Consider the following 7,798-nt stretch of genomic DNA (forward strand, 5'->3'; position numbering starts at 1 on the left):
TACTTTTTGTAAGCCCTATAAATAATGAAATTTGATTTAAAGCAAACCACAACTCAAATTCCCAATTAACTTAGAATTTAAATAAACTTCTAGTTAATTTGTCTTTAGGTGTTAACCAATCAACGTACTCTCTTTGAGGTTTCCGCAAAGATATTGATTAACCAATGTACTCCCTTTCAGTTTCCACAATCCCAAAACAAAATTAATCTTTAGTTTATTTAAAATCCAATCTATGTAGTTTTTATGATTAAGAAATTAAATCATCCACACAGTTATGCTGAAAATAAAGGGAGCAAGGGAAAGAGAGTGACACCATGTTTTTTACGAGGTTCCCTGCCTATGTCCTCACCTTAGGAAAACTACCTAAGGATTCCACTATACCAGTTCCTTTTCAGGCAGAACAAAACCTTACAGGCGATACCCCACGCTCAAACACTCCTTCACTAGGCTAGAGCAATGCCTCTCAAAGCTATACCTCGTGCTTAGGCAACAATCCAAACAATCCTTGAATCGTAAAATCTATAAGAACAAGATCAATAATCCGTGTACAAAGAATTACCCTCAGATAGGGTAGATTAGTATAATTTCAAATTTTATATACTTCAATCAAAATATCAATATGAAATACAATTGAAGCTTAAAAGAGATTTCACCAAGTTTTCCTTCAAGATGAGAATCAACAATTCATAATTATAGAGAACGATTGATCAGTTGCTTCCCAAAAATCACAACAATTCAGATGTGCAAAGATGAGAGCATGAGAACTTTAAGAGTATGAGAGTTTCAGCTTTGAGAATTGATTTTCAATTGCTTGGTATAATTTGATTTGCAAAACCATGTTTTTATAGAGTTTTTAGAGTGAGTTTCCTTGTTTCTCAAGTTTCTTGGAGTGTCCCCAAGTTTTTATAACGTTTAGTTTTGAAAAACTAATTTTTAGAATTTTCCCGTTAAAGTTTAAAATTTAAATTGTCGTTGGGTTAGTTGGCTGGACAAGCAACAGGGTAAGTGTTTATACAGGGTCAGCTGGCTGGACAAGCGGCTGAGTCCATTCTATCTGTCCAAGATTTTCAAAAAATAATTGTCAGTCATCTAACTGAACATAGTTCAAATTGGTTAGTCAATTGACCAATCAGTTGGCTACCAAAACCGAGTTCATTCTGGTTAGTTGGCTGACCAATCAGTTGGCTGTGGTGCAGTTAGCTTCAACTACCCTTAGGTATTTTGGTAATAACTTTTTCTATATAACTCCAAATTGGATTTTCTTAATATCAACAAAAATCTAAGAGAAAATCCCATAACTTTCATGTTGAATATGTTTTTAAATATGGTGTGTTTGATAGAGAAAAATGCTCATTAATACAGATATAGAAAATATAACAGAATTTGGAAAATCCTATTTTGGTGCTTTTCATTGCAAAAATAATTTTAACCTTTTTAAAATAATTTTTTACCTTATAAATATATTTTCCAATTATTTTAAGAGGTATCTGGGTCCATGTAATTAATCTAAGAAGTTCATGTATCCGTATTAAAATCGAATGAAATACTTACATAAAGACTTCTTAAGACTTTGACATTCTAAGCCCTTAAGTCTTCATGCTTGTCTTTCTTTGAATCCATCTTGTCTTCGAGCTTCAATATATTTTAAGCTTTTAGCAAGTTCTCTTTAATATTCATGCTCTCATGATCTTCAAGCTTTATTAGACCATCTTTGAATCCTTGCCTTTTAAGCTTCATTTGATAATCTTCCTTTGGAGTATAAGCTTTTAATGATCCCTGTGAGCACTTGACTTTGTATTCTCATACTTGAGTTCTGAAATATCATCACTTAACCAAATATATTAAGTTCCTCTGATTTTTTATCATCAAAACAAGATTTGAAGTCTTGTAAGGCCAATATCTTGGTCAAGGTTAAAGAGTTCTATTACCCTGTTGACTTCTTGGATATGGAACCTATAGACCCAACCAAAGATTTTATCCATGTCCTTTTAAGATGATCATTCTTAGCTATGGCTAATGCTTGCATTCAGTGTAGGACCATGTTCATGGATGTGTCCTTTGGCAGCATGCAGGTCCAGCTAAATGTGTTTCACTCTTCCACCCATCCATTTGATGAAGTCCAACTTGTGGACATTGATATAATCGATGAGTGTGTTGAGGAAGTGGCTCCCTTGATTCTTTGGAAGGATCTCCCTAAGGTTATACTTTATCTTGATAGCTCCTCCTCATCAGACTTAAAGGACTTGTATGAGCAGATCATTGCCATTTATGACTCGGTCTCTAGCTTAGAGGTAATGTTTTGGGTATATGGGAAGTGGATTAATGAGGGCCTAGTGGAATACACTCCTATTTTCGAACCCAAATGAGTTCGAAATCGGCATTCATTGTGTTTCGCTGAAGATGGTAAACTTAGTGCTTCTAGGAGGTAGCCCAATTGTATTTCTTATTTTTATTTCTTCTTTGAGTTCGTAGGTTGTGCAGTGTAAGGTAGATAGAGTATAGGGTCCTTATAATAAGTCATAAGTTAGTTGAGGTGCGACTAGGGTGTGACCAACACTCAAAAGTGTGACCTGGTCGAAGCATTATAAGTCAATTGACCTTCCCAACTCTTAAGAAGCTCAATCAAGGTGCAACCATCACTGCCACAAGTGCAACCTGGTCGAGAACTTAGGTCTGTAACCTTTCAAATTCCGAAGGAGCTCGACCAAGGAATGACCAAGACTGCTCCAGTGCGACCTAGTTGAAGCTCTGAATGTCTGAGATCTTTCAAATTCTATAGGATCTCAACCATGTCGTGACTAGCACTTCACTCTGGAACAACCTAGTTAAAAGATTATTTTCATCTTAAAAGGGGGTGCGACTAGGGTGTGACCAATACATAGCTGGCGCGACTTGGTCGAGATTGGGAAATTGTTTTAAATTCCCTCTTTTCCCACGAAGCCTTAACTTTTCCAAACTCCTTCTCTTTTCGCATCCCTAGTCTCACCCACTTCCCCCTTGGTTGCCCCACCTCCAATGACCTCCGGTGACCCTTGTTAAAGCCTTTCCTAGCTTCGGCAACCCCTATGGCCTTTATTCTTTGATTCCTTGCTTAAAACGTCCACAATCACACACGAGGTTCCTTCTTCTTCCTTTGTCGCATCCATGTCCCTTCCCATTCTCCATTATTTTTTCTTTCACTTTGCTTATATACTTCACCACCTTCTCGACCACCTCCACCGATCGTTCTTAAATAATGCCTTATCATTCAGAGTCCCAGGCTGCTGCCAAGCAACCCCAGTCATCACTAGCCACTACCAAGAGGAAGTGAGTCCAGGATCAGTCAAGGGATGAGTCTTTGTCCAGGTCTAATGACATTCCACCTGCTCGATCGATGATAAGAGATCGAGGAACTCAGCACGAGTAGGCATATGCGAGTAGGGGGTAGAGGAAACAGAGGATAACCCTTACTGATATGACCTCAAGTCGGTGTATACATTTTGGGTTGAGGAGACCCGCACCCATCCGAGATAGAAGTGTTGCATCCAGATCCTTGAGATGAGGAAGCTCAACCATTACATGACCCCGTCGACGATGACGTGTCATTCACAGTTGGTGTGGGAGTTCTATGCCCACATATAGCACAACCCCACTACAGGTGTCTAGCTCACTATAGTATAGGGGATCACATTCGAGTTGATGTTTGACCTGATTGATTGAGCATGGCCCCATGAGGAGATTGACAATACCCCTCAGGCAACCCTCGATTCTTCTGACATGCACCACATTATTTGCCATATATTTCATGGCTTGTATTACGACAGTGGCAACATGTAGAGAGGGATGTGCACAAAATAGAATCAGGTGCTAGATTACTTGCTCCTTCTGGGCCTTATTTTGCAGCACAACCTATGCACCTTTGGCCATCACTCAGAACGACAAGGTGTTCATCTCCAGATATTATACGTTGTACATTGAGGCATCATTGTGAGTGTCCCGAAGTTGATTTTTGAGGAGATGATCACGTTTTGTGAAAGGCACATAAAGAACCCCCGTTTGAGGAAGCCACTTCAAACGCCTACGAGAGGCTAGCCAGTTAGGGAGCCTAAGAGGGCCCTCATTCCTTATGCCCTTTACATACTTCTATATGGCGTTTGTGTTACAATTTCATGTCGTATCTTGTAAATGACTTTATTATGCTCACTAATGATGAAGTAAGTTGCGTGTGCATAGTTTCATAGGGTATAATCAGTTTTATCGTTTGAAAACTCGATGAGAGTTAATCAGGAGTTCATTAGCTTTAATGTTGTATAAGTTTTGGTATTCACATGGTGTAAGACAATGGTAGGATGCACTTACACATGATTTGTTTCAATTGGGACTTATGAGTCCCTAAAATGCACTATTCTAGGTCCCCATTTACCTTTTGTTTTGTCTTATTTTATTTTGTAAATGCCCTTTTGTTATCATAGTTTGAAGTTATGCAAGCTTTTTTCATGTTTTAGGAAAAATAGGTTAAAACTGAGGAGTTAAGAATTACAAGAAGCCAAGGGAGTTATTGGAGTACACAAAGCCTAAATCAGTTGCTTAGAGAAGCCCCTAGAGCCTCAATGTATCATAAGAGAAGAAGCCTTTGTTCAACCATGTGGTGCAACTAGCTAATACACGGACCGCCTGATCACAAGCTGAAGACTCCAAGGTTTTGACTGAAAGAAGAATGCTACAAGGTTCAACTAGGTGATTGAACAAGTAATCCTCTAGGGCGACCAGGTTGAGATACTAAAGCCTACTGAGTAAGAAATATCGAGAGTCTCGACCAAGTGTTCGACCAGGGAGAACATGAAGGGCAACCAAGTCAAATTCCTAAAGTTGAACTAAAGTTGAGATCCTGCAAGTCTTCACTAGTAGCTTGACCAGTAAGACCCATTAGCATGACTAGGTCGAAGATGCTGAAGTTTAAATTCCTGATTTCCCGCGAGTCTCAACCAGGGCGCGACCAGAAGAAAGCATGGGTGTGACTAGGTTGACATCAATGATCTTCTGCGCAAGATTTCTTACAAACTTTCCTATGTTGAATTTCAAACCTTGTAAACCCTTTTGGGTGTAAATAATAACTTCGAATATGTTCTTAGGGTTCCTCTTTGGCCTATTTTCGATTAGTGATAGGCCTAGAAATCCATTGAGAACAAAAGTAGAATAGATTTACTGCTTTTGATTCACATTCTTGTTTTGGTTCATGTTTGGTTTCTTGAAGGCCTATGGCAACCTTCTCATTCCTTGTGTTACCTAGTAAATTAGGGTTTTCAGTTGTATGCTTGATTGTTAGTGACAGACTATTGAGTTTGCAATTGAAGCCATCTTTACATGCTTTCATTTACTTGCTTTCCTTTACATGCCTTCCTTTACTGCTTTCTTTTACATGCTTTCATTTAATTTCCATGCAAGTTTACATCTTTGAAAGTGATGATACCTTAGGGGGTAGGATAACCTAGTTAGAGATTCAGTCATCTATACAAATTAGGTTACGGTTCATGTACGGGGTGCATTCATGATCATTGAGATAGAGCATACCCTGGTTCTTGAATGTGCTTTGGATGATTGGTGCACCTTTGCTACTCTATGCCTTCGAATGGTCCACTTAGCCATTAACCTAAGATGAATAGTTGACTGAACATAACTTGTGCCAAATGACAGTCCAGGTGTGACTCATGATCTTAGATTTTTTTTTTTGTAGGAGTAGTGCTAATATAGAATTTACATGCTTTTAGTAGATTGTTAGAAAAACATTTTTAACATTTCTCCTTTTTATTTTCTTTTAATCAAAATTGTAATAAACTAGATTGGAAGTGGTGAATAGCTGCACCTAAGTCCCTGAGGATCGACACTCAACTTACTCACTATTCTACTTAACTTAGGAGTAGTTAGGTTTATATATTTTATTTTTGGTAGTTAAGTACCCCAGCCTTTGGCTACACGAAACCCTACAAAATTTTGGCATCGTTACTGGGGAACTAGGTCATGGTTATGAGCCAATTTCTAGTTTAGCATATTATTGTTTTTCTTTCCTTTGTTTTCTTTTATTTTTATTTTTGTTTGTTACACTGAAGTCTTAGTTCTGGATGCTACACGTGTGTATGTTGGGTTTGTGTTCTTTGGATCTAGAGCTAGTAGCTATAGACCCTGAGATTGAGAGATCCCGTAGGTCTATTAGGAAACCCACCTCTAATCATGAGTTTGTTGAGTCGTCTAAACTTAAACTCATGGTTGAACGTCCATCAATTCCCACAATTCAAATCCTGGAACCCCATACTCCCCACGAACTTGTTGTGGCGGAGCAACCACTTTGGCCTCTTAAGGACTACTTTGTACCCAATAGCTACACATGACCATGTAGTATTCGATTCCTAAATGTTGAGGTGGCTTATTTTGAGATCAAGACTTCCATCATCTCGGTGCTTCCCAATTTATATGGGAATTCAAATGAAAATCCTTACAAGAATCTAGATGAATTCCTCGAAATCTTTTCTACCATCCATATCCACAATTTCAGTGATGATGCCCTCTACTTAAGGCTTTTCCCTTTCTCTCTAAAGGATAAGGCCAAATATTGGCTAACGTCCTTAGAGCCAAACTCGGTGACCATATGGGCCACCATGCAATATAAGTTCTTGAAAAAGAACTTCTCAATTGGGAAGACTAACCAGCTAAGGAGAGAAATGACTAGTTTCTCACAAGTGGATGGGGAACTATTTTTCAAGACCTGGGAGCATTTTAGGGACCTCTTACGTAAATGCCCACATCACCAAGTTCCTAAGTGGTAATTGATTTAGACCTTCTATGAAGTATTAGTTAAGTGAGGTAGGTCAATGGTAGATGCATCTCGTGGTGGTACTTTCCTCACCAAACATGAGAATGAGGCCTGGGATCTCTTCGAGAACCTCACCAAAAATTCTTAGTAGCATGTTGTTGCTTCTTGTAGAACATCCGCACCGTCCACTTCCAAAACTAAGGGGGTTTATGAGTTAGCCATCGGCCATGACCTAGCACCCAAACTACACACCATAGTCAAAAATCTAGATCAATTCTTATCCTTAGGACAAAAACTGAAATTAGGATAGCTTCCCAAGAGGGGGGGGGTGAATTGGCTTTTAAAACTTTGGTTTTAGTTCTTTTTAAAGTCCTTAACTTCTTTTAATATTTAACCAATTCTTTTACTTGTTTATCTTATTTTGTCAATCAAACAAGAACTTGGTTTCTTTTAAACAATCAACAAGACAACTAATAAAACATTCAATCTTCAACCACACAAATAATTAAACCAGTCAAGCCAATCAATCACAGTGCTCAAACCAACAACCAATTTGTTTGCCAAACATAAGTTTACTGCAGCACTATTAGATTGATGTAAGATTCAAGATTTAGATCTCTTGGAATATAAACGCTATTCAATTAATCTCAAGTTTTATACTATTCAATCACAATCAATATAATATATGTAACTTTCAGCTTTTGATGTTTTTAGCCCTGTGATGAATATGAGTTTGAACAAAGCCCTTTATATATGAAATTTCTTCTTCAATATAAAATCCAATTACTTTTTCCAAACTTCAAAATTCAAATAAACTCTTAAGTTTATTCATCTTTGGGATGTTTAGCCAAGTAATGTACTCCCGTATGGTTTCTGTAAAAAATTGTTCAACCAACATACCCCCTTTCGGTTTCTGCAACCCAAATCAAAATCAAACTTTAAGGTTTGCTTGATTTCCAAATATACGTAGTTTATATGATTTTCAAATTTAAACCATCCACACAATTTAAA

General features: G+C 37.9%; 1 non-coding gene across 1 annotated transcript; it reads right to left on the reverse strand.

The window, feature by feature from the left end:
- Positions 1-6,681: 6,681 nt before the first annotated feature.
- LOC131154671 (small nucleolar RNA R71) lies at positions 6,682-6,787 on the reverse strand. The gene has a single exon (XR_009136587.1). It is a non-coding gene; the product is annotated as a small nucleolar RNA R71 (small nucleolar RNA).
- Between the last annotated feature and the right edge of the window lie 1,011 nt (positions 6,788-7,798).

This window comes from Malania oleifera, chromosome 4, assembly GCF_029873635.1.
Source record: "Malania oleifera isolate guangnan ecotype guangnan chromosome 4, ASM2987363v1, whole genome shotgun sequence".
In the NCBI taxonomy this organism is placed as follows: Eukaryota; Viridiplantae; Streptophyta; class Magnoliopsida; order Santalales; family Ximeniaceae; genus Malania; species Malania oleifera.